Source organism: Geotrypetes seraphini, chromosome 3 (genome assembly GCF_902459505.1).
Source record: "Geotrypetes seraphini chromosome 3, aGeoSer1.1, whole genome shotgun sequence".
Taxonomy (NCBI): Eukaryota; Metazoa; Chordata; class Amphibia; order Gymnophiona; family Dermophiidae; genus Geotrypetes; species Geotrypetes seraphini.
In genome coordinates, this window is record NC_047086.1 from 297315967 (window position 1) to 297343877 (window position 27911).

At 42.0% G+C, this 27911-nt stretch overlaps 1 protein-coding gene across 10 annotated transcripts in view; it reads left to right on the plus strand.

Moving 5' to 3' along the window:
- Positions 1-27911, plus strand: part of CHRM3 (cholinergic receptor muscarinic 3) — a 1018971-nt gene that overhangs the window by 415197 nt on the left and 575863 nt on the right. For 2 of the 10 annotated variants that reach the window (XM_033937305.1, XM_033937303.1), the window contains one exon: positions 26136-26312. The exons of the other annotated variants lie outside the window; for them this stretch is intronic. The gene's annotated coding sequence lies outside the window, so the exon portion shown is untranslated. The remainder of the gene's footprint in view (positions 1-26135; positions 26313-27911) is intronic. 10 annotated transcript variants of the gene reach the window in all.

A 27911-nucleotide genomic window follows, 5' to 3' on the forward strand; every position in this document is an offset into this window, starting at 1 on the left:
TACCATAACTTCTGGCCACTTCATTTTTAAGTTTAGATCTTTCCTTCCAAACAGAGACCTTGCTAGATGTCAAATACAGCACAAAGTAACTTCACACGGACTTAGCTTTGCAGGAAATGTTTTTTTCTTTCAATCACTACATAGCCTAATGCCACACAAGCAGCGCTGTTACAAACATATTCTGAAGGTCAATGCTAAGGTTAACAAAGTTTCCTTCCTTCAACCACAAGGAGATACTGACAAACTACTGGAAGAGATCCCAAAACAACTACCCAGGCACAACACCCAAAGACCCACTCAGTGTGTGAACAGTTGAGTGGAGTGGACTAACTGGGGGGTGGAAATGGGCCTGGAGTTTGCTCAGCAGAATTTCCCAGATCACCTCTTCCTCTCAACACATTGACACGCTGCCTCCACCACTAGGAACACCTCACCGGGTAGGCCAGCAATGCTTATAAATTTTATAAAACACATTATTATATTTTCTTATAAAGCACATATTTTAACTGAACTCTGACATCCTCAGCCTTGCCATTCACAAAAATAGAAGGAAGAAAAGTTCCCATTTCCTGCTGTCTCATGTCCCCGGCCTGTACAATATTTTTCTTCTGCAGACCCTTCAAAAGTCTGACCAAATCCTCGTTTCACTTGCATTATAAAGTACTGGGAATGCCATCTCTCCCCAATCCCAGGTCCTAAAGTCTACGACAGTATCACAAACTAGTGCTGCCAGATTCAGGAAAAAAATTTTCGATTCAGCCTATTGAATTGGTTTATCGATTTGATTTTAATGCCCAATTGGGTGTTTTTTTCAAACATCCTGGTGGGTTTATTTTATAGCTTTTTCACCCCCCTTTGGCTTCTCCTAACCACACTGGTGCTGTGGTATAAATAAAATAAAGAAACAAAAAGGACTTTTCCTCTCTCTGTTAAATCCTAGCTCACGTTTGCGGTCTAACACCAGCTCTGGCAGGATACACATTTCAAATCTGACATATTGTAATCACAAAACAGAAAATAAAATTAGTTTTTCTACCTTTTTTTGTCTGGTTATTTTTCAAATCTTGTTGGTCCAAGGCTCTGGTTGTCTTCTGATAACTTGCTTGCCAGGGTCTCCTTCTTCCTTCTTTCTGCATGCTAACCATCCATCTGCCATCTCTGTCCTCCCCGTTTCCCTTCCCTCCCCCGGATGTCTGGCATCTTTCCTTTTTTTTGTCTCCCTCCACAGATCCACCTTTTCTTAACTACCCTTTCATCCAGCATCTCTCCCTCCTTCCCCACCACCCCAGGGCCCACCATCTCTCTCTTTCTTTTCCCAACTACCCTTCTAACCAGTATCTCTATTCTCCCCCTCCACAACATCCCTTGTGTCCAACTTCTCTCCCTTTCTGTTCCTACCCTCCCTAAAACCCATGGTCCATCATCTCTCTCCCTCTCCTCTATTTTCATACCCATTATTTCTTCCCACCCATAGTCCGGCATATGCACGTCTCTTTGAACCCCTCCCCCTTCCCTCCGTGTACTTCTGCACCAGGGCGCCCTCCCCTGAAGGCCTGTCCCCCCCTTAAAGGTCTGCATCCCACCCCTGAAGGCCTCTCCCCCCCCTTTAAGGCCTGCACCCCCCTGAATGCCTGTCCCCCCCTTGAAGGCCTGCACCCCCTCTTGAAGGCCTGCACCCCCCTTGAAGGCCTGTCCCCCCCTTGAAGGCCTGCACCTCCCCTCGAAGGTCTGTCCCCCCCATTGAAAGCCTTCACCCCCCCTCTTGAAGGCCTGTCCCCCCCCTTGAAGGCCTGCACCCCCCCTCGAAGGCCTGCACCCCCCTCGTAGGCCTGCACCCCCCTCTTGAAGGCCTGCACCCCCCTCTTGAAGGCCTGCAACCCCTCGAAGGCCTGTCCCCCCCCCTTGAAGGCTTGCAACCCCTCTTGAAGGCCTGTCCCCCCCCCTTAAGGCCTGCACCCCCCCTCGAAGGCCTGTCCCCCCCTCGAAAGCCTGTTCCCCCCCTTGAAGGCCTGCAGCCCCCCTTGAAGGCCTGCACCGCCTCTCGAAGGCCTGCACCCCCCCTCGAATGCCTGTCCCCCCTTGAAGGCCTGCACCCCCCCCCTCCGCAGGACCACTCACCCTCCCACCACCTCGAAGGACCGCTCATCCACCCAGCTTGCCTGCACCATTTACCTGAAGCAGCCTGCAGCAAGATCGCGATCCCAGCGATCTTTGTGCTGCTTTGGCTCTGTTTCCTCTTCCGCGGTCTCGCCCCTCCTCTGACGTCAGAGGAGGGCGGGACCGTGTCAAAGGAAACAGCCGAAGCAGTGCAAAGATCGCTGGGATTGCGATCTTGCTGCAGGCTGCTTCAGGTAAATGGTGCGGGGAGGAATCCAGATGCGAGACGTCGGGGCTGAATTGGACGCAGGGGGGGTGAACGGGACCGGGAGCACCTCCTCAGGGCTTGGCACCCGGGGCGGACCGCCCCCCCCTTGGTACGCCACTGGTGCTACTTAAACTCCAACATATACTAACACGAATGAATCATCCACTAGAAAGCGCTTGCAGGAACAGAAAGATCTTCAAGGCTTTCTTGAACTGCTGCAGTGAAGAGCTGAAATGTATATAACCCAGCAGACCATTCCAAAGGTATGGGCCCACAATAGATAGGGCTAGATTCACTAAGCCCACCAATCAACTTCCGACCACTTAGCGACCCCTTTGTGATCCGATTTTCCTCTGACCTGATTCACTAACCTCTGTCCTGATCATCCTCCGATCCGCGCATGAAAATGAGGGAGAACGGCATTGAAATGTAGGCAGGCGGCAATTCACTAAAAAAAAAAAAAAAAAGAAAGAGGGACACCGACTGGGCTGACCGATCCAAAAATAAGAGACTGCTGAGGAGCAGTTGTTCAGGTCCTTTCTGACTGCCCTGCCTTCTGCTACCCTGCTCTGCTTCTCTGCTCTCAGCCATGATCTCCTTGCTGCCCCGACCTGCTCTCTGCCCCATCACCTGCTCTCACCCCAAATCTCTCCTGGTGCTCCGACTCTCCTGCCCTTCCCCACAGTGCAAGCCCATGGTTTTAACCCGCGGGCTTAAAGCAGGTTAAAAGCACGGGCTTGGGGGAAAAAAAAAGCGAAAAAAAAAAGAAATTTCCTGCTCTGCCGGGCACGGAGGGCCAGCGCATGCGTCAGGATCGCTATAGAGCGATCCGGGCGCCCAGTTGGGGGCATGATTCCAATCACCCTCATTTGCCTGAGGAAAATTTGTGAATCAGCCCTCTGGACACGGATCGGATCCCTCATGGATCGGATCAGATCCGTGCCCTTAGTGAATCTAGCCCATAGTCTCAGCATAGCATACCTAACACAGATCTATGTTAAAGAGTTTTGTGGTTATTTGGACTTTTCCATGTGCTAAATGAAAGCTAATAAATTTTTAAAAATGTTTTTGGAAAAGGGGTGTGTCATTTGCAGAGAACTGGTGTGTCTACATTAACCATCTAGTGCAGGGGTAGGGAACTCCGGTCCTCGAGAGCCATATTCCAGTCGGGTTTTCAGGATTTCCCCAATGAATGTGCATGAGATCTATTTGCATGCACTGCTTTCAATGCATATTCATTGGGGAAATCCTGAAAACCCGACTGGAATATGGCTTTCGAGGACCGGAGTTCCCTACTCCTGATCTAGTGTGTTCCAATTATGGCATACTAACTGATTAAAGCAGAGCTAACACTGGAGTCTCAAATTTGCATGCCTGAATTTGAATGTGATCTTGAGATGCATGTGGGTAACGAGCCACTTAATGTCAAAGATTGGGTGATATTCTAAAATACTGCATGCCCAAATTCCATAATGTACAACCCCAAAGAGGATGTGGCTAAGGGAGGGGCCTAGACAGATCAGGGGCATTCTAGAAACTTTCACGCAGTGTTATACAATACCACGGATATGCATCCAAATTGGGCACCATGAATTATACCTGATTTCAATAGGTGTAAGTCCTGGTGCCCAAATTTGGGCATGGCAATCTGTGCTAAGCTCTATTCTATAAAGGGCATTAAAGCTGGAGTTTCCTTTATGGAATATTGCTAGGTGCTGGTTTATTTATGTCGTTCAAATTGTGGTTGCCATATACTGAATCTGGTCCTTAGTGCCCCCTAAATAGGAGATGGTATGTGATCCCACATTATTTATTTATTTAGCATATTTTATATACTAATGGAAACATTATCCCAGGGCCTGCAAAAAGATAATAGTAATATTTTAGGGTAGTGTTAAAAATGGTCTTAGCACATGGGGAAAGTCCTGTGTTAAAATGTTATTTTCTAACACATTTTAGTAAAAAGGCCTCCTCATTAACCATTTTATAAAATCATCAAATAGCTAAATCATAAAAATCAAAGATAAATGCTAATATAACATCATTTCATTGTCAAACAGGTACCCATAAAAAATGTTATATCAATGATTAGAATACGTAAAAATCATTAGATTTAAAAAAATAGTCTATTTCCTGATTCTATCTATATAGAACTACAGTGTTGAAATAACAAAAAAATGAACTGTTGTTCCATTCTTAGTAATTTGTGATCCATATCATGACCTCTCTAGGAGAGGTATAGTGCATAAATAAAAAAAATAAAACTGTGACCTTTTAGTAAGGAATGAATCACTAGGGGGCTCATTTTAAAAAAAGAAAGATGTCCAAAAAATAGCATAAAGTGGCACTCGGATGTCTTACTGGCCAAGACGTCCAAGTAGTCCTTTTCAAAACCAACTTTCTAAACGTCTTGTTATACATCTTTTCTCCAGTGCATCCAAAGTTCAAGGGAGTGTGTTGGAGATGTTTTATGGGCGAATTGAGGGCATGCTTAGCACTTGGATGTCTTGTGGCAATAAGAAAATATTTACCAAGATGTCCAGGACACTGTAAAGATATGGGGGAGGTACTGGTACCAGAAATGGTATTCAATGCTGATGAGCAGTAGAAACAAACAAATCTCTGCAACACTGGAAGATGTAATGGGTCATTTGGCAAACTGAGCAGCAGCAAATTGCCTGGACCAGATGGTATACATCCCAGAGGGATGATAGAATTGAAACATGAACTTGCAAATCTATTAGTACTTTGTAATTTATCTCTAAAATCCAGCATGGTACCATAAGACTGGAGGGTGGCCAATCTAATGCCGATTATTAAAAAAGGTTTCAGAGGTGATATGAGAAATTATAAATCAGTGAGTCTGATGTCGGTGCTGGGCAAAATTGTACAGATTATTATAAAGAAAAAAAATGACAAGCATGGATTAATGAGACAAAGACAACAGGGATTTAGTAGAGGGAGATCTTGTCTTACCAATCTACTATATTTCTTTGAAGGGATGAATTAATATGTAGATAAAGGTGAGCCAGTCAATAATATATATTTAGATTTTCAAAAGACATTTTACAAAGTACTTCATGAAAGACTTATGAGAAAATTTAAAAGTTATGGGATAAGAGGTAATGTCCTATTATGGATTAAGAAATGATTGAAAGATAGAAAACAGAGAGTAAGTTTAATGGAGGAGGGTAAATAGTAGTGCTGCCCGATTCACGATTCAAATCGGTTCACCGATTCACTTCCGGTGAATCGATTCAAGTCGATTAAAATTTTTAAAAAAAACAGCTTCCCAATTCAGATCCTCTCCCCTTGCTCCCTAAAGCAGGAGCGGCAGCACTGCTCTTGCTGGCTGGCCACTGCCACGCCTGTTTTAGAGGATGAAGAGGGAGGGTCAGTCGGGAAGTGCTGTATCTGGCTTCCCTCCTGGCCTCCCTGAAGGACTGCCCCCCTCCCCCGAAAGACTACACACACCCCTGGGAAGGCCTCCATGTTCCCCCTGGCCTCCCTGAACCGTTTACCTTACAGCTTCAGCCTGCAGTCAAAGATCGCGGTTACAGCGTCTTTGCACTGCAGTGCTTTGAGCTATTTCCTCCGCCGTGATCCTGCCTCTGATGTCAGAGGAGGGGCGGGACTGCAGCAAAGACACTAACCGTGATCTTCGGCTGCAGGCTGAAGCTGTAAGCTAAACGGTTTGGGGAGGCCAGGGGGAACACGGAGGCCTTCCCAGGGGGTTGTGCAGTCTTTTTTGGGGGGGGAAAGTCCTTCAGGGGGTGGAACAGGCCTTGAGGGGGTGAGCAGGCCTTCAAGGGGTGAACAGGCCTTTAACGGGGGACAGGCCTTTAAGGGGGGGGCAGGCCTTCAAAGGGGTGACAGGCCAGGGATGGTGGAATAGGCCTTCAGGGGGGGCAGTCCTTCGGGGGGCAGTCCTTCAGGGGTGGGACAGGCCTTGGGGGGTGTAGGCCTTTAAGGGGGGAACAGGCCTTTAAGGGGGATGCATGGTGCAGACCTTTAAGGGGGGAGACAGGCCTTCAAAGAGGCGACAGGCCAGGGATGGTGGCATAGGCCTTCAGGGAGGACAGGCAGGCCTTCAAGGGGGGGACAGGCCTTCAAAGGGGGGACAGGCCAGGGATGGTGGCATAGGCCTTCAGGGGGGCAGTCCTTCAGGGGGTGAGACAGGCCTTGGGGGGGTGCAGGCCTTTAAGGGGGGAACAGGCCTTTAAGGGGGATAGGCAAGGAATGGTAGCATAGGTCTTCAAGGGGGACAGACAGGCCTTCGGGGGGGGGGGCAGTCCTTCAGGGGGCCAGTCCTGCAGGGGGTGGGACAGGCCTTGGGGGGGTGCAGGCCTTTAAGGGGGGAACAGGCCTTTAAGGGGGATGCATGGTGCAGACCTTTAAGGGGGGGGACAGGCCTTCAAAGAGGGGACAGGCCAGGGATGGTGGCATAGGCCTTCAGGGAGGACAGGCAGGCCTTCAAGGGGGGACAGGCCTTCAGGGATGGGGGTACAAGCCTTCAGGGGTGAGGCGCAGGGCTGCAGGCCTTCAGGGGGGGACAGACCTTCAGGGGAGGGGGCCCTGGTGTAGAAGTACACAGAGGGAGGGAAGGGGGGTTCAAAGAGATGTGCATATTCTGGACTTTGGGGAGGAAGAAATAATGGGTCTAAAAATAGAGAGGGAGAGAGATGATGGACAATGGGATGTAGGGAGGGAAGGAACAGAAAGGGAGAGAAGTTGGACACAAGGAATGGTGTGGAGGGGGGAATAGAGATACTGGATAGGAGGGTAGTTGGGAAAAGAAAGGGAGAGATGGTGGACCCTTGGGTGGTGGGGAAGGAGGGAGAGATGCTGGATGAAAGGGTAGTTAAGAAAAGGTGGATCTGTGGATGGAGACAAAAATAAAGAAAGATGCCAGACCTCTGGAGGAGGGAAGGTAAACGGAAGGGAAGGACAGAAATGGCAGATGGATGGTTAGAACGGAGAAAGAAGAAAGAAGGAGACCCTGGCAAGCAAGTTTTCAGAAGACAACCAGAGCCTGGGACCAAGATTTGAATAATGAACAGACAACAAAAGGTAGAGAAACTAATTTCATTTTCCATTTTGTAATTACAATATGTCAGATTTGAAACGTGTATCCTGCCAGAGCTGGTGTTAGACCGCAAATGCGGGCTTGGATTTAAGAGAGAGAGGAAAAGTCTTTTTTGTTTGTTTATTTTGTTTATACCACAGCACCAGTGTGGTTAGGAGAAGGCAAAGGGGGTGAAGAGGCTATAAAATAAACCCACCAGGATGTTTGAAAAAACACCCAATTGGGCAGGAAAATAAAATCGAATCAAAAAATCAATTCAGTAGGCTGAATCGAATCAAATCAAAATTTTTTTTTTCCCTGAATCGGGCAGCACTAGTAAATAGTGTGGTTCCAACATTAAACAATCCTTGTTGTACTACTAACTTTGCTGTTGAGGAAGATAATGATCTTAAATTTTTTTTTAGCATTTCATTTATGGAAGAGGAAGAAAAGCCTCAGACCCAACATGCTGCATTAATTTTTATGCAAACCTAATTTTTCACTGGGGGAAACCTTACTGGCATAAAAACCTCCTCTTTTCAATCCAATTAAATATTCTATATGTTGAAATCCAATTAAATATTATATGTCTTGAAATATTATATGTCCTCTTTCATAAATGAAATGCTACAAATGAAATACAAATTTTTTAAAAAATATATTATCTTCCTCAACAACATTGTTTAATGTTGGGATTATATTGCATCCTTGGTCTGCATTTCCCGCGGGTAACTACCATGTGTCATTCTCTAATCTAGGTGTCATAGTTGTTTTTTATTTATTTTTTATAATTCTTTATTGATTTTTAAACAAGAACAGTGTTATATAAATAAAAAGAACAGTATATTATTGCATTCAGTCATAACACTAATATCTATATAGATAACAGAACTATCATTCAATAATTACATTATTTTGCATGTAGTAATAACATAAGAACCAAGTAAATAATATAAAATGAAACCAAGTTACCTAAAATATCATTATCAATATGATATAGGTGTCATAGTTGAAGATATGTTAAAATCCTCAGTTAGTGTATGGCAGCAAGTAAGAAACAAATATAATGTTAGAATTTATCAGGAAAGGAATGAAAAATAAAGTTGAAAATGTTATAATGGTTTTGTATCTCTCTATGGTGTGGATGCACCTCAAATACTGTGTGCAATTCTGGTCGCAGTATCTCAAAAAAAGATATAGCAGAATTAGAAAAGTTACAGAGAAGGATGACAAAAATGATAAAAGAGATGGAATGACTTCCCTATGAGGAAAGGCTAAAACGGCTGGGGCTTTTCAGCTTGGAGAAGAGATGGCTCAGGGGAGATATGGCAGAGATCTATAAAATACTGAGTGGAGTGGAAAGGATAGATGTGAATCGTTTACTTACTCTTTCTAAAAATAGTAGGACTGGGGGCCTGTGATGAAGCTACTAACTAGTAGATTTAAAACAAACCGGAGAAAATATTTCTTCACCCAATGTGTAATTAAACTCTGGAATGTGTTGCTGGAGATTGTGCTGAAAGCAATTAGCTTAGCAAAGTTTAAAAAAGGTTTGGATAATTTTCTAAAAGAGAAGTCCATAGGCCATTATTGAGATGACTTGGGGAAATCCATTGCTTATTCCTAGGATAAGCAGCATAAAATCTATTTTACTACTTGGAATTATGTCAGGTACTTCTGACCTGGATTGGCGAGTGTTGGAAACAGGATACTGAGCTTGATGGGCCTTCAGTCTGTCCCTGTATGGCTTATTTTCTTATGTTCTTCTGTATGTTAAGTCTTTTTAATTCAACAAAATTTCACATACTGAATATACTTTGTAATTAATATATCTAATTAGTTTCTCTGTTTACCCATTATCTAAAGGGTAAACATGAGGGTACTAGAAAATATTTAATAGTCCTTCCTTTTTCATATGCTCTCAGAAAAACATTCAGGACCCTGTATGCCATATACATTTTTCTTAATATCTTTTGGGGGAATGTGTGAATTTAAAAGCCCAAACTAAATTGATCTTCATTCTTCTTTGTATTACTCTGTAATAGGTCATTCCATTCTGAGTCCTTCACTCTGTTATAGCTTTTGACAATACATAATTTGGATATCTTCTCTCAGTAAATTGTTTTCTCGTAGCAAAGGATTGTTTCTCAAAATCCTCTTTCTCTTGACATAGAATCTATAAATTAAGAAAAGGGAAATTTTGCCTTTAGGGTGGTATTATGGAATAGCTCAAAAAGCAGTATTTTATTAATAAGTTAGTTTTCGGAAAAAGGTCTTACTAAAATTGCCTGCATTACACTTGATGATATCCAAGAATGAAATTTTTTCTGGACTGTAACTCATTTGAAATTTTACATTTTGGCCTATGACCTACAACCTGCCCTCATGCCCCCTGTTCAGTAAAGATAGTAGAACAAGTGAGCAGGGACCTCACTGAAGTGGCCACTAAAATTATTATCTCCTCACATGTGGATGGGCAATTTCCAATGACTAAAAAGAGCTGTGGTGTACTCCCTACTGAAAATAACTTCCTTGATTAGGACAAGCTCGAAAACTACTGAGCAGTCTCCAACATTCCTTTCCTGGCAAAACTTATAGAGCAGACTATCTGCAATTAACTGAGAGACTGGCTACTTGAAAGTAATTGGCTAGACCAGGGGTGCCCAAAAAGTCGATCGCGATCAACCAGTAGATCGCAAAGATAACGTGAGTCGATTGCGGAGCCCATCCCAAGCTCCACGATAGATTTGCGTTGCCTTTGTGTTCTGTTCTCCCTGATTCCCCAACACCAGGCCAGGTGCGTACAAGCGCTGGGCCCACAGCCTACCCCCCATCCCGACGCCAATTCTGGTAGGGGGAGGGCTATCCCGGAACTTCCTCTTCAATGTCAGAATTGATGTCAAGGGGGAAAGACTTGTGGGCCCGGCACTGATATGTGCATGGCCTGGCGTCAGGGAAGCAGAGAGAAATCAGCAGCGGTGGCTTGAGGGGGCAGAGAGAGAGAAAGAAAAACAGACAGAAAGAAAGGGAGGGAGACAGGAAGAAAAGGGTGAAAGGAAGAGAGAAATAAAAGGGGCAAGGAGAGAGAAAGAAAGGGGGCAGGGAGAGAGAAAGAAAGAGGCAGGGAGAGAGAAACACAGAAAGAAAGGGGGCACGGAGAAAGAGAGACAGAAAGAAAGGGGGCAGGGAGAAAGAGAGACAGAAAGAAAGGGGCAGGAAGAGAGAAAGAAAGAAAGGGGAGGGGCAGGAAGAGAGGAAGAAAAGCTAGACTCATGGAGGGACAGAGAGAGATGTTGGTTGGGGAATGGAATGAGGTCTGGAGGAGAGGAAGCATTCAGGAGGCAGAAAGAAAGAAATATTGGATTTACAGTCAGAAGAAGGAATTGCAACCAGAGACTCATGAAAATGTGTCTAAATTTATATCTGCTGTCTATATTTTGCACTATGGCCCCCTTTTACTAAATCGCAATAGCGGTTTTTACTGCATGGAGCCTATGAGCATTGGGAGCAGCGCGGGACAGTCAGCGCAGCTCCCTGTGCTAAAAAACGCTATTACGGTTTAGTAAAAGAGGAGGGGGTATATTTGTCTATTTTTGTATAGTTGTTACTGAGGTTACATTGCATATTTTAAAGTCATCTGACTTGACCTCTTTGAACCCCCCCCCCCCCCCCGAATATAAATGATAGTTAACATTTTCTCTGCATACAGTGTGCTTTGTGGTTTTTTTTTTTTTTTTTTTAAATTGTTGGTAGATCATTTTGACTTGGTTATTTTAAAAGTAGCTCACAAGCCAAAAAAGTGTGGGCACCCCTAGGCTAGACCTATGTCAATCTGGTTTCAGATCTGGGTATGGAACAGAGACAGCTCTTGTCCCCCTTCGTGATGATCTGCACAGAAACTGTGACAGGGGATCTGCCTCAGTACTAGTGTTACTGGATTTATCAGCAGCCTTTGTATTATTACATCATGCTTACAAGACTGGCAGAAACAGGTATCTGTGGCACAGTACTTACCTGGTTCAAATCCTATTTGTTAGAGAGGCAACAATCAGTTCTGTCCAGCAGTAGCGCCTCATTACATTGGGCACTGAACTGTGGGGTGCCATAGGTGGCTACACTGTCTCCCATCTTATTTAATATCTCTCTTAAACCCCTGTCTGAACTACTTTGGTCAATGGACACTCAATTCCATATCTATGCCAATGATGTGCAACTGCTCATACCCACTGAACCAGATGTTCCCTCAGCTTTAAGTAAACTGACTGCAGTAGCGTAGTAAGGGGGGGAGCCATGTTGGTGGGGATGCCAGCACCCCTCCTTCTCTTAGTCTCCTGCTTCTTCCCATTCCTCCCCTCGCCACGCACACGTCCCCTTCCCCCATACCTCTATTTGAAGTTGTTGCTTGCGGCAGCTCTCCCACTGACATCACTTCCAGGTGCCACGCACAGGAAGTGACGTCAAATGGAGAACCTGGGTCAATGAGGGGATTAAGTGACTTGCCCAGGGTCATAAGGAGCAGCGAGGTATTTGAACTCACAACCTCAGGATGCTGAGGCTGTAGCTCTAACCACTGCGCCATACACTCCCATGTTATTTGAATGCTCTAGTGTGTACTTATTACTGTATTTTTTGCTCCATAAGATGCACCTGACCATAAGGCACACCCACCTCTAGAGGAGGAAAAAACCAAGAAAAAAATTCTGAACCAAATGGTGTGCCCTGTATCCTCTCCTCCCTCTGGTGGTCTAGTGGTAGGCTGGGACAGAGTACAGGGCAAATCTGGTGATGAGTATGTCTAATGGTAGGCAGCCTCAAGCCAGCCCATCAGCCGCAGGCCTGCCCACCAGCCCCAAACCAGCCAGCCCACCAGCCCCAAACCAGCCTGCCACCCCCAGGCCAGTCCACAAGCCCCAGGCAAGCCAGCCAGCCCTAGGCCAGCCAGCCAGCCAGCTCCAGGCCATCCAACCAGCCCCAGGACAGCAAGCCCCAGGACAGCCAACCAGCCAGCCAGCTCCAGGCCAGCCAGCCAACCCCAGGAAAGTCCCCCGTACCTTTTAAAATTCTGACATCGGCTCCAGCTGGCTATGCTCCCACCCTGCCTGCCATGGCAGCCTTCCCTCTTCCGGGCTCATTTCCCAGCCAGCGGTGAAAAAATCATCGTGGCTGTCGGGAGCAAGCTTTACACTCCCGCTTGGCTCCACACTGCTTTCTGATTGGCTGCCGTAAGTTCTTGCAAGTCCTGCGAGAACCTACGGCAGCCATTTGGAAAGCAGCGCAGGGCCGAGCGGGAGAGTGTAAAGCTTGCTCCTGATGGCTGCACTGCTGATTTGTTTCACTGCTGGCCGGGAAATGAGGAGCTGGCTGGACGCTGACCCACCAGGTAAAAAAGGGGGAATGGCGACGGCAGATAGACGGATGGACTGGTGGTGTGTGTGTTAAAAAAAAAGTGGTGCAGCAGCGGCGGGTGGGTGGGTTTAAAAAGGAGGTTCGGCGGCAGCGGGCGGGCGGGTTTAGAAAAGTGGTGCGGCGGCCGGGTTTTACAATGGTACCGGGGGGGAGAGTGTAACAAAATTTGTACCTTCACTTCATAAGATGCACCGAGATTTCCACCCACTTTTGGGAAGAAAATAAGTGCGTCTTATGGAGTGAAAAATATAGTAGTTGTTTCACGAGTATTATGCTGGCATTGCATTGTATGTCTCTTACTTGAATTTCAGAACTGTTGTAAGTATATTTTTGAAACAGTTGTAGTAGTCCTATTTTTAAGTTTCGATTTGCTGATTTTGAGTTTACCTCATTCATTGTGTTTATTAGGGGTCATTTTTACTAAGGCACGCTGATTGATTTAGTATGCGCTAAATGCTAAGGCTCCCATAGAATATAATGGGCGCCTTAGCATTTAGCGTGTGCTAAATTGGTTAGTGCGCCTTAGTAAAAGGCCCCCTATATTTAGGGCTCCTTTTACGAAGCCACGTTAACGGTTTAACACGCGTAATAGCAAGCGCTAATTTGCCGGCCGCACTAGCCACTACCGCCTCCTCTTGAGCAGGCGGTAGTTTTTTGGCTAGTGCGGGGGTTAGCGCGCACTAAAAAGGTGCGTGCGATAAAGCCACTAACGCGGCTTCGTAAAAGGAGCCCTTAGTCTTTTCACTACTATTATGCGGTTAACAAAATTGTAAGTTTTGTGTTGAATTGCACTTGCTGTACACCGCCTTAGGCGATTCTCTTCAAAAAGTTGGTTAATAAAGCCAAATAAATAATTATATGAGTTCCAGACAGTGTTGTTATTTTGTGCTTGTTGAGAGAATTTGTGTAGCAACAATCTTCTCCAGTCAAAACAAAGTTTCTTCTGAAATTAAATTAATCCAATCAATGTTAAAAAAAACCCAACCAAACAAAAAACACCCTTCTTACAAAAAACCTCAAACTTCAATTACTTTTTGTTTCTACAAACTTCATCAATTCAAATTTACTTTATACCAGCGTAGCTAACAAAAATGCAGGGTTTATTTTTGGCACATAATGTTCTACAATTGGTCACACGACCTAACTGTGTGATTTAAATTACTAGCATACATTGCAAAATAAACAAAATTAAAGTAACTGCCTTTTCTCACTCTACCTAATGTGGCTTGCTTAAGTTCACAATTTCATACTGCTCTTGTAACAATAATGAGTTTGATTATTACAGGTCTTCTCTCCATTCTATGCTTAGGAGAGTATTTTGCTAAACTAGATGCAGGAAAGACCGAAAATTGAAACCATTAGTTTAATTCATTCTGGAGACAAAGTAGCTCTCAGCGCCAGTCATTTTTCTTCTTCTTGGGTTCAAGGTTCTTAACAAAGTTAGAACTTTGTCTAGCATTGCAAAACCTCTGCTGAGACAGGCTCATTACTCAATAAAAGGAAAGTCAGTACATAGGATAATGATGATTCTTTTATTTTATTTTAAACTGTACCTAGCAAATCTTACCCCCCTCTAGCATTTTTAGCGCTGGCCGCAGTGGCAATAGCTCTGATGTTGATAGACCCCCTCCTTTATAAAGCCACGCTAGCATTTTTAGCGCCGGCTGCCACGGTAACAGTTCAGAAGCTCATAGGAATTATTTGAGCATTGTAGTTGTTACCGCGGGCGGCCAGCGCTAAAAACCACTAGTGCGGCTTTGTAAAGGAGGGGGGAAAATTCCTATGAGCGTCCAAGCTGCTACCGCCGCTGCTGGTGCTAAAACTGCACTACGCTTTTGTAAAAGGAGGGGTTAGTTTGTTGGTCTAAAATCTGTTGAGAAAAAAAATGACAAATAGAACACTGAAAAAAGATTTATCAAAATGTTAATAATTTAACAATGAACTGTGATTTCAATTCATAATCCTTGCTTATATCCAGTAGGCACCAATCTCCTCCTGTTTGTGTGCTAGGCTTCCAGCTAGACATGGCAGAAGATTAAAGCACTCCTCGAGATGGACATTCAGAATTCAATAAGGGGTGCAAGTTCTAATTTTCACTGATAAAATGCATAGATACACCAACATTATGATAGTGTGCAACCTGAGTTTTGTTTCCAAGACCAAGCACCCCTTCCCTTTCTATTCCATGTATAGTGCTCACAAAAGCCTGGGGTTGTCTGAGAGTTGAATCGCATAGGCAAAACCTTCTCTAATGTTTAATCTTCACAAAGTGTATCCACTCACTTGTCAGACCATGCTGGCATCACCTTCTCTATGCATTTTGACATATTCTCCTCTGGAGCAAAAATTTGGCACTTTAATGAGGCCTTGTTAGGTGATCCAACTTTTTTGCAGATGGTTCAAGCTTAGACAGAGGAGTTTTTTTTTGCTTTCAATGATACACTAGAGGTATCCTATCCGGTAGTTTGGGATGCTTATAAAGCCTACTTAAGGGAATAAATTATAGGTTTTTCAACCCAGCGAGCTCATTAGCAAAGGCAGGGCTTGGTTGACCTAGACTCTCAGATTTAAAATGTCAGAATTGTCCTTTCTTGATAATCCCACAGCAGCTCTTGCATCCCAGTTGCGTCAATTGAGGTTTAAATATAATATGTTGTTCTCTGAAAGAGCTGGGAAAACTAATGCTAAGTACTTTGAACATCGCAACAGAGCTGGTCGTATTTTAGCTTCATATCTTAAACGTTCAGTTAGAGCTCCTAGGATTCAAACCATAAGACATGGTACCTGTTTTTGTGTTACTGCGTCTGACATAGCCTCTCAATTTCAGGAGATTTTACTACATCTCTATCAAACATTTATAGAGTCTCAGTCTAGCCATGGTTCTTTTACAGAGGCTACCATTATTGTCTTCCCGAAACCGGGTTGTGATCCTCTCCTTACTAAAAATTATAGACCTATCTCACTCATAAATTAGACCACAAAATTTTTGCTAAACTCCTGGCGGATCATTTGGCTGTGGTCTTGCCTTCGCTTATTACTACCTCCCAAAATTGGTTTCTCAAAGGTTACATGGCTTTAGATAACACTCTAGAGTATTTTGTCATGTTCTTCATGCTGCTCATAGGGCTAAGATTCCTATGTGTGTTATGGCTTTAGACATAGACAAAGCCTTTGACTTAGTTGAATGGTATATTTATTTTAAACTTTATGATGGTTTAATTTGGGGGATCATTTCATTAACATAGAAACATAGAATATGATGGCAGAAAAGGGCCTTCGGCCCAACAAGTCTGCCCACTCAAATAACCCTTCCACCTAAGTTCTTCTTTGAAGTGAACCCACATGTTGATCCCATTTGTTCTTAAAGTCAGTCACATTATTGGCCTCAACTTCCTGAAATGGAAGATCATTCCAACGGCCTTTGCGGATGATGTCCTTCTTTATATGAGTCATTCTTCTCGATCAGTGTCAGCTGTCCTAACCCTTATTAAATCTTTTGGAGCCTTGGGACAAGATGGAGGTTATGCCCCTAAACCCTTTCTGTACTAAAGATACGTTGTCCCCTTTTGGGTTACAATAGTGTTCCCAAGAGATCAAATATTTAGGTATCAAGATTTGTAATACCTGGGAAGCGACATTGAGTCTCAATATCAACTCTCTGCTGTCTCATCTGCGTACTTTATCAAGTACCTGGTCACCCCTTTGGCTTACCTGGTGGAGGCGTTTGGAGTCGATTATGATGATCATGACCCCTCAAATACTCTTTTATTTGCAAATGCTTCCTTTGTCTTTTCCACTCTTTTGTGATGATGATGCAGCAGCCGATCACAATCCAGAATTATCTGATCCTGATGATGTGAATGATGAAGATTCAGAACCAGAGACCTTTACACAAGCTGAGCTCAATGATCTTATTCGTGATCTAAATCTTTCAAAAGAAAAAGCAGAACTTTTTGCTTCAAGGCTTAAGCAAAAGCACTTGCTTGTAAAAGATGCTAATATAACTCATTACAGAAAAAGGAATCATAACTTAACAACATTCTTCACTGTAAATGGCTCATTGTGCTTTTGAGCCATCTTTCAGTAATATTGTATATCTAGTCAAAATAACTTCCCACACAATTATTAATGTGCTAACTTCTCTTCTTTTTTTTTCTCTGCTCTGTTCCCCCGACCTTGATAAAGTCAAGTGAAATGCATCGGGACGAGGAATCATTCAATATAAAGCTAAGTTATGAACTTATTATTAACTTATTTATCAATCTATTTATCAACATATTTATAAACTATTTATTGCATTGGTTCTCTAAAAAAGGAAATGAAGAAAACTTTGTGAAAAGTTATTGGTTTTCTAAAAATGAAATAGAGAAAACTTTAGGAAAGTAAACCAAAAATATTTAAAATGCTGTACTGGGAATAATAAAGATCTTTACTGCCCTGAGTTTGTTAAACTGGGTGGAAATCTGAACTCCCTTATGCAATGTGTTTGAAAAAAGAAAAACAAAGAAGTGAAGTTAATTCATTGTGCTTTTGTCATGACATCAACATGCTCTTCAACAGTTTGTCCAGATGAATGGTGTCTCTTCATTGATTCTTCACAGAGAAGCTTGAAGGCAGTGTTACTGCACCATGGAAATTCCATAAGAACATAAGAAGTGCCTTCACCGAATCAGACCCTAGGTCCATCAAGTCCGGCGACCGGCACACGCGGAGGCTAAGCTAAATGTTGCCTGATGAAGACCCTGTTTTCCCATATCCCTCAATGTGATTTGCAAGAAGGTGTGCATCCAACTTGCCCTTGAATCCCAGAATGGTAGTCTCCGTCACAACCTCCTCCGGGAGAGCATTCCAAGCGTCCACCACTCGTTGTGTGAAACAGAACTTCCTGACATTTGTCCTGGGCCTGTTGACCCTCAATTTCAGTCCATGACCTCTTGTCCGAGTCACTTTTGACAACGTGAATAACAGTGTTTCTTGCTCTATTTTGTCGAATCCTTTTATTATTTTAGAAGTCTCTATCATATCTCCTCGCAGTCTCCTCTTCCCTAGGGAGAACAAGCCCAGTTTTCCGAGGCGTTCTTTGTAGCTCAAATTCTCCATACTCTTTACCAGCTTCGTGGCTCGCCTCTGCACCCTCTCCAGCAGGGTTATATCCTTTTTTAGGTAGGGAGACCAGTGTTGGATACAGTACTCCAAGTGTGGTCTGACCATTGCTCTGTAAAGTGGCATTATGATGTCCGCCGATCTACTTGTGATTCTCTTCTTTATCATGCCCAACATCCTGTTTGCTTTCTTTGCCGCCGCTGCGCATTGAGCCGACGGCTTCAGGGTCCTGTCTATCAGTACTCCCAGGTCCCTTTCCAAACCAAGTATACCAATTGCCCATTCTGCTCATCTAAAGGAGTCTTATATGAAGAATTTACTAGAAGGAATCAGTTATAAAACACACCAGTGGATCTGTGGTGATCTGAAGGTCATTGGCATGCTAATGGGAATGCAAGGAGGATGCACTAAATACTGCTGTTTCCCATGCTTGTCGGATAGCAGATCTACAGTTGAACATTATGTCAAGCGTGTCTGGCAGCTGAAGAATACATATAACCAAGGGACAAGCAGTGTGAAATTTATGCCATTGGTGGATTCTCATAAAATATTTATTCCACCTCTTCATATCAAGCTGGGTTGATGAAAAACCTGGTAAAGGCCATGGATAAAGCAAACTCCCCAGGTCTTGTTCAGAAATTTCCAAAACTCAGCACTGCAAAACTGAAGGAAGGGATATTTATAGGCCCACAGATCAAGACCGTTATGCAGGATAAAGATTTTAAGCAGTCACTTTCAGCAGCTGAGCTTAACTCATATCAGAAACTTGGCTGTCGCATGTCATTAAAAATACACTTTTTGCACTCATATCTTGACTTTTTTCCAGAAAATCTTGGTATGGTGAGTGACGAGCAAAGCAAACATTTTCACCAGGACATTCAGTTAATGGAGCGTTGCTACCAAGGTTTCTGGAGTGAGAGTATGATGGCTGACTACTGCTGGATGTTATGCCATGACAATCCAGACACAACTCACAAAAAGAAATCATACTCTAAACATTTTTGAAGAAATATTGGTTGCTAAGTGACACAGTCCAGTATAATTATGCTATGCTGTATGCTTATTTGACTTCGGACTGAAGATACTGCAAAATTTATTTAAGTTGATGCTACAATTCTTAATATTCTATATGCTAAAATGCTATAAACTAACATTAGTCAAAACTTTAAAAGTTTATGTGACTGAATAAAACTAATAACAGATCTGAAATCAGCGTGAAAAACTGATTTAAAAAATGTGCTGTGTTGTCAAATTCTGAAAAAAAAAAAAATTGTTGCTTTGTGTTTGTTTATTTATTTTAAAAAATGACCTATTTAGTACATTTATCATTTTTGGTCATTTTCAAATACAAAGATGTCTAAAGAAAAATGCACAAAAAAACAAGCTATTGGGATTTCCAAGCAGCCAGTATTCTTTGCAAACTGGCCGCACAGACATTTAAGCAGAGCAGAGAGGCCTGGGTTACTACAGTGAATATCACATTTAAAAGTCCCAGGAACACAAAACTATATAACCTGCTTATATTGTATAGTGAGCCCTCCAAAATCCACCTAAAACTTACTATACCCACCTGTACACTACAACAATAGCCCTTATACCTGGGAGAGTAAGGGGGTGTCATGCCTTAATCTCTCCAGAAGTCTTCTGGTTAGTTTGGGAACCTTTTTGACTCTTATTCATTTTCAGGTCCAGCTTCAAATATCTAAATAATACCCTGGACATTTTCTTAAAAGTTTGATTATCCCTGCAGAACGTCCAAGTCCTAAGCCCGCCCTAATCTCATCCAAAACACACCTCTAACATGCCCCTTTAAGATTTAAATGCACTGCAGATGGAGACAAAAGAATCAGAAAGACATCTGGAAAGTCAGTTTTGAAAATGTCCACTTAGACATTTTAACTAGTAAGACATCCAAGTGCCAGTTTATGCTGTCTTTTGACTGTTTTTGTTTTTTTTTTTCAATGAGCCCCTTAGCAAATAGATTATTAGCAGTTACTTGGAAAGGATGGAAAATAAAACTGACAATCTAATGCTTCTGTATAGATACAGTATATAATAATAATTATTATTTTATTTTTTATATACTGCTGTACCACATAGTTCTAGGCGGTTCACATAAAATACTAAAATTATACAATCAGTGAATAAATTGCATCATTCTAAAAAGTTGAATTAAAACTACGATAGGTGAATAAAATACAATGTATTAGAAAACAGTAAAATTCCGCAAAAAATATACTAGCTGTAAGATCAATCTATAAATTGCCAGTAAGTAATCTGGGACATCAATTTACAAATTTATTGAATAAATCAGTTTTTAATAATTTCCAAAAGGACATATATGAATGAGCTTGAGAAATAATGGTACTTAGCCATTGATCCATTGTACCTGCCTGGAAACCGAGCAATTTATTGAAAAATCTCTTGTATCGATAGGGCTTGATAGTTGGAAAAGTAAATAAACGTTGCCCTCGAGTATTCCTGTTAGGTCTATATCACTCAATATAAAGAAAATTGAAAATGAAAAACAAATAATGTTTAAAGTGAATGCAACAATTCCTTTATAAAGATGTTAGGATTCTTCAGCTTGGATAAGTGACAACAGAAAAGAGATATGATAGAGGTTTATACTAGAGAATAATGAGCAGGAAATAGCTCCTTCAAACAGTACAAGGAATAGGATATAATCTGTGAAACTATCAGGTAGTATTTTTATACTGAATGAATAGTCAAGCTGTGATTTTCTTGTCAGAGGATGCCAAATTGAAGGAGGGGAATTTTCAGGCAGCCAATTTGCCCAGATGTAAATAGCTTTGAGAGTTTAAGACATCTAGGCATAGCTGGGTTTAAAAAGGGTTTAGACAAGTTCCTAGAGCAGGGGGGATCTCAATCAATTTGGGACACATCTAGCCAGTTGAGTTTTTAGAAAATCCACAATGAATAGGCATGAGCTAGATTTGCATGCAAATCTTACTCATGCATATTCATTTTGGATATCCTGAAAACCTGAATGGTTGGATGTGTCCTGAGCACAATGTTGAGAACATCTGTCCTGGAAAAAGAGTTCATAAATCGTTACTAGCTAGGTGGACTTTGGAAAACCACTACTTACCATGAGGTGTGGGCAAATAAAATTAAGCTACTCTTCAGAATCTATGGGGCACTTCCTGGATTAGCTGCTCTCATGGAAAAGATGATGGACTGTATGTTCTGGGTGTCAGGTCAAAAGCGCGCCGGGACAAAGGTGCGTGCAGACAATTGAGCGCAGCACGGAGGCACGCGCCAAAGAAAATTACTGTTTTTAGGGGCTCCGATGGGTGGCGTGGGGGGGAACCCCCCACTTTACTTAATACATATTGCGCCGCGTTGTGGGGGGTTTGGTGGGTTGTAACCCCCCACATTTTACTGAAAACTTCACTTTTTCCCTGTTTTTAGGGAAAAAGTTAAGTTTCAAGTAAAATGTGGGGGTTACAACCCCCAAACCCCCCACAACGCCGCCGCGATCTGTATTAAGTAAAGTGGGGGGGCTCCCCAACAAAACCCCCCGTCAAAGCCCCTAAAAACAGTAATTTTCTTTGGCATGCGCCTCCGTCTTGCGCTCAGTTGTCGGCACGCACCTTTGTCTTCCGCGATTATGTCTATGAACCGTATGTTCTGACCCAGAAAGACATCTCTTATGTTCTTATAGCCTATGAGAAATAATACATGTGGAAAGTTAAATGGTTTAGGGGTCCTTTTACTAAGTTGTGGTATAAAATGGCCTTAGTGTACCCTTACACAGGTTTTTCCTGTGCATTAACACCATTTTTATCATAGCAGTAAAATGGATGATTTTTCCTTTTTTGCATTAATGTTACCATTAATGTGCAGCCATTAAAAAATGTTGTGCTTAGTCACTTACCGACACCTGTTTTGTAGGTGGTAAGGGCTCGCACACTAATCCTGTGCTAATCAGTTGACACACAGTTATGTAGCAGCGCTGATTAGCACATTAATACCCACCCTCCACCCCTAAATAGGCCCCCACCATGATTTTAAAAAAGCACTTTAGAGCAGGGGTCTCAAAGTCCCTCCTCGAGGGCCGCAATCCAGTCGGATTTTCAGGATTTCCCCAATGAATATGCATGAGATCTATGTGCATGCACTGCTTTCAATGCATATTCATTGGGGAAATCCTGAAAACCCGACTGGATTGCGGCCCTCAAAGAGGGACTTTGAGATCCCTGCTTTAGAGTGTGGTTTGCATGTGCACATCAGGAAATTACTGCAGAAGGCCTGAGCGTGCCCCTCGTTAAGCAATTTTTGTGGTAATCATGCTCTTGAGCTTACCGCAGTTTAGTAAAAGGACCCCTTAGTTCCTTGCTTAGTTCAACAATACTGGGGTTACTGGGGTGTAGTAGTTAAAATGCCTGTCATAGGAAGTTATTTGAACAGGTAAGTGTAAGTGTTAAAGCAGGATAAGGCTCCAAGGGGCAAATTCTGCAAGAAGCGCCTAAAAGGTTGATTATTGTAATTCATTATTAATTAACATCACACAAAAGAGAAAAAGCGTCTTCAAATAATTCAAAACACAACCATTAAACTTATTCATAATGGTAAAAAATATGACCATGCTACTCCTTTTTTAATCAATTCGCACTGGCTTCCAATTAATCACCATATCACCTTTAAAATATTACTCTTAGTATTTAAAACTCTGTCCACCAACGAACCACAATTTATTAATAGAATGCTTATTCCTTACAATACATCACGCTCTGTCCGATCTACAGCCCAAAAGCTCTTAGTAGTCCCTTCTTTGAAAGTCATCGGAACCAGACGCCATGATATGTTTTCGGTGATGGCCTCGCAACTCTGGAATATTTTGCCTCAATATATGAGAGGAAATTTATCTTAATCGTTTCAAAAATAACTTAAAAAGCTTTCTTTTTAAAGATGCTTTTAATCTTTAAATCATACTTAAATAGTGAAGTAGTTACCCTCCAGGATTATACTTCTCCCTCCCCTATGTTCTTTCCATTCATGGTTCTTTTTTTCTACTTTAATGCACTAATTTGTAACTTTATTCCTTCATTCCTTGTGTATCAATTTCTCTGTAAGTTTGTCGGTCTAACCCATTATAATTAAATTTTTAAATAGTATGTCTAAATGAAAGTTTAAATTGTTCTATTGTAACTCGCTTAGTAAATTTGAAGAAGCGATTCATCAAATCAAAATAAAACTTGAAACTTGACACCGTTCAGCGCGATTCAAGTAAAATTGGGTGCTGTTTAGTGAATCGCACTATTTTGGAAGCGCCCAATAAATAGGCCAGCTCTAGGCACAACTAAAACCTAAGCACCCATTTGAGCGCTTAAACACGCTTAAGAGCAGAGATTCTGCAACAAGGCACCTAACACAAAGCCACGCCCACGCCTAGCATGCATAGCACCTATTGGTTTGAAGGCCGCCTAGATTTTTAAAGGTGCCTTGTTACAGAATCGTTTTTCTTAATAGGTGCCTATGTTTTAATTAGTGCTGATTAAAAAGCTTAATTGAGCTTGTTGTTCAGTTTAGATAGGCGCCTATCCAGTTGGGTGCCTCCAAACTAGGTGCCTAACATTAGGCGCCGGTTACAGAATTTGGGCCCAAGTGTCTGCTAATCCAGAACAATTGATCTAGACATATCCCACTGTACCCTATTGCCTTAGGCCCTCTTTTACAAAGGCGCGCTAAGGGCTCCTTTTACAAAGGCGCGCTAGCGGTTTTAGCGTGCACTAGCTGCTACCGCCTCCTCTTGAGCAGGTGATAGTTTTTTGGGTAGCGTACGCGCTAATCCGGTGCTTGCGCTCAAGATGCTAACGCACCTTTGTAAAATGAGCCCTAAGTGTTTTAGCGTGGATTTAGTGCATGCTAAATCAATGCGTGCGCTAACCGCTAACGCATCCATAGGATAACATGCACATGTTAGCGTTTAGCGCGCGCTAAAAAGCTTAGCGCACCTTTGTAAAAGAGGGGGGGGTTAGTCTTCTGTTCCTTGTTGTTAATTTGTTATGTGTCTTGTTTGCTAACTATTATGTACGTTACCTTGTAACCTGTTCTGGGCTCCTTGGGGAGGATGGGATATAAATCAAATAATTAATTAACCCCCCCTCCTTTACTAACGCGTAGCGCAGGTTTTAGCGCTGGCAGGGGCGGTAACTGCTCCGACGCTCATATGAGCATCGGAGCAGTTGCCTCCGCTGCCCGCGCTTAAACCTGCACTACACACTAGTAAAGGAAAGGGTAAATAAATAAGACTTTTTCTAAAGTATCACTGTGATACTATATTTTAATTTTCTGCAAAGGAACAAAAAACTGCATTGCTTTTTTTTTTTTTTTTCTTCAAATTTCTCAGTCTGCTCTCTTATTCACACGTTCTGCTATTAAGGTGCTACTTGTCAGACCAATGCAAGTCTTTTCAAGCATGAGAGAAAAAATATTGTGCTTCAGGGATTAATGAGAGTCTAATTAGATGCGTGTTTTGTGTTTGTATGGTGGGGGTTTTTTTGGGTTTTTTTTTAAACTTCAATGCTATTTTGATTTTGCTAGAGCTCTTTAGAATAGCTAGCAGTGAGGGGAGGAAAAAAGGGAATAAGGTCAAGCTACCAGTAATTTTTTTCATGAAATGTGCACCACATCATGAAATATCTAAATGCAAAGCAATTTTTTTTGTTCCTTTATTATCAAACAAATATAACATCACAGGTAACAGTAACCAGGTTAACTATGGAGCTTAGCTTTAGAGTTAAATGGAAACAAAGAATACCTTTGAAATTATTATTATTGTTGCTCAGCTGCTACTATTATAATGTTATGTTATATGAGTACATCGGTGGGCTAATATTATCTTTTCAATTTTGACAGCAATGTATGATTTAAAGCTTGCTGGCATTTCTGAATTGATTGAATTTGCACTCTATCCCTGTTTATAGCAGGGACGATTAATGATGTTGTTTAGACATGTCTATGTTAAATGTGATAATCGTAGGGAAACAAGATTTTGGGCTCCTTTTACGAAGGTGCGCTAGCGTTTTTAGCGCATGCAGGATATAATAATAATAATAACTTTATTCTTCTATACTGCCACAATCTTGCGACTTCTAGGCGGTTTACAATCGAGAGAGCTGGACATTCAGCGAGTTACAATGTGCAGATAGTCAGAGGAAATACAGAGTGCAGAAACTTTAAGGAAGCAAAATTATAGATATACAAATTGCTGAGCGAGAGTATAAGGTATACAGATTGGAAGAAATTTCCAAGTGGGCCTGTTAGGAGAAGGCCGTGCAATTAAAAAAAAAAAAAAAATACAGAGAAATTACGATATGATAACCGTAACAATTTATATATATCACAGAGCCATGAAGTCCTACACTGTGTGCTACGCGGCTAGAACTAACACCGGCTCAATGATAGCGTTAAGGTCTTGCGTGCGGCAATTCAGGGCGCGCTATTCCGTGCATTAATGCCCTAACGCAGCTTAGTAAAAGGAGCCCTTTATGTATGTGATATGGAAACCGCATAGTTGTATGCTGTATATAATTTTTTTAATAAATAAATTACTTATACAGAAATTATTTGACTAGAAGCACCAATAGTCTTTCAAATCCAGACTTAAGATACAAAGTGCTTGACATTTTTAAATGATATATCTGGTGTGACTGCCAGAGTACTATATGATTATTTATTTAAGTATTTATGTACCACTTGGTTTATATTCAGGTACTCAAGCATTTTCCCCCATCTGTCTTGGTGGGATCACACTCTATCTAATGTACTTGGACAATGGGGGGTTTAGGGACTTGTTCTATCAAAAATATGGTTCAATTCGATACACTCCCAAAAATACCATCTCTTATCTTCTTACAATTTTTTATCTCACAAACCTAATTGTGTACCAAAATGACTATTATTGTGAGGAGGAAAACGCCTCAGATCCCCGTCTCCACCCAGAGCAAATCTTGCTAGGAGACTAGAAAAGACTAGTGACCTCACCGGCATATAAAAACCTCCTTACGGGACTGTAAATGGTCTCAATAGGTCTTGTATGTTTTCCAAAAAAACTTAGAGACTATAGCTTAAATGAGTATGTGTAAATCTCTGCATATACAGTTCAAGTCCAACAGATTATTATGACAAACAGCTACTTAGCTTTGGTGCTGTTTTCTCTTGTTGCAGATTAATTGCTGGGAGCAAATGCAGAGCTCAGTGTTTCAAGAATCTTCCTCCTCTGGTGGTAACCAGCGTTTCGCTATAGGCTGGGTAAATGGGAATGGGAAGATGAAGTTCGTTCTTCTATGAAAAAAAATCAAAAACATAAACCCAGTAAAGGTCTCCATTAAATGAAATATTAAGGTATAGCATGAACTTACTGCGGGTCAACATGCTTCATCAGTGCTCAGTATCAACGGCAAAGATGGCTGTGGTGGTAGCGCAGACTCAGTTTTAAAAGCTCCAGTGACTTTAAAAAAATGACGTCATTGGCTCAGCTGTTCAACTAATGTACTGCTCTCAAAATGTGTGAATATTCAGAATACTGTGGGAAATCTCCTGGAAACGACAGAGAGCAAATGTAAATGGCAAAGGCCACAACCCATACTCTCTTATTAGACCAAAAAGAAGCTGTTAAGGTACTGGGGTGGAAGGGTGGGGGGATGGGGGTTGGTTATGTGGATTTTAATATTCAAAAATACCAGTGGAAAATAAGTGTCAACTCATGCTATAGCAAGATCCTCACTAGGTCAACTAGATACTATAAATGTCTAAGTGAAAGAAAAGATCTCAGAACACCACACCAAGGAACATATATTGTTCTCCTGCAGTTGTAAAGTGGTGGTAGGTATCTTTCATTGATCAAAAACCTTCACATTTGCTATGACTGTAATCTCAGACTTTCTTTCTATTTATTAAATAACCTAATTTTTTTTTTACTTTTCTTTTATGTTTTAACACCAATAGATAATTGAATACAAGCTCCTGCTGATATTTCAGCAGCAGGCAAAAAACAAATGGCATTAGCATTGCATGCTTGTTGGTATCAATAACTGCCTCGGAACTTGTTTTCTCACTTCATTTCTATTGCAATAGCAGATTTCCTGAACGCTTGAACCCGACTAGAAAATCATGACAAAGCTGACATTAGGAGGTGAAACGGGTCCCATTGGACATTAGACAGTTCCAAGAATACAGATCTTGTAGTTCTGGCAATACAGATAACAGCACTTAAGTCACTAAATATGAGATAGGTGGCTTTCTACTTGCTTTTTCTGCAAGGGACATGTTATTGCAATAGAAATGAAGTGAGAAAACAAGTTCCGAGGCAGTTATTGATACCAACAAGAATGGGATGCTAAAAGATTAAATTATTTAATAGAAAGAAAGGCTGAGATTACACTTATAGTAAATGTGAAGGTTTTTGATTAATGAAAGATATCTACCACCACTTTACAACTGCAGGAGAACAATATATGTTTGTTGGTATGTGGATTTGAGCCCATGACCTGTAGAAGATGGAAGAAGTGCCTTTAACTATTGAGCCACAGGAGCTTTCATTTAGGCAGGGGTTCCTATTATTTTTAGTGACATTCTGCCATCTAGGTGCATATTGATGATGTCGCAATGATGTGAAGATTGTGCATCAGACATGTCTACTTGCTCTGAACCACAGCCATTGTGAGTAGGGATTCTCTACTTATTTTCTTAGCCTTTTGAGAATGAGGTTTAGTATGCTCTATATTTTTCATGTGCTTTGCTTGAGTAATGCATTATTAAACATCTTTTTCCATTGTTATCAAGGAGGAGTTCTCTTTACCCCCTAAAATAGAAGGTTTAGTATGCTTAAGTCTAGTCGACTACTGCAACATCATCTACCTGGGATCTTTCAAAAAAACCACACAAAGATTGCGAATTATTCAAAACACGGCAATCCGACTGATCTTCGGACTAAAAAAATGG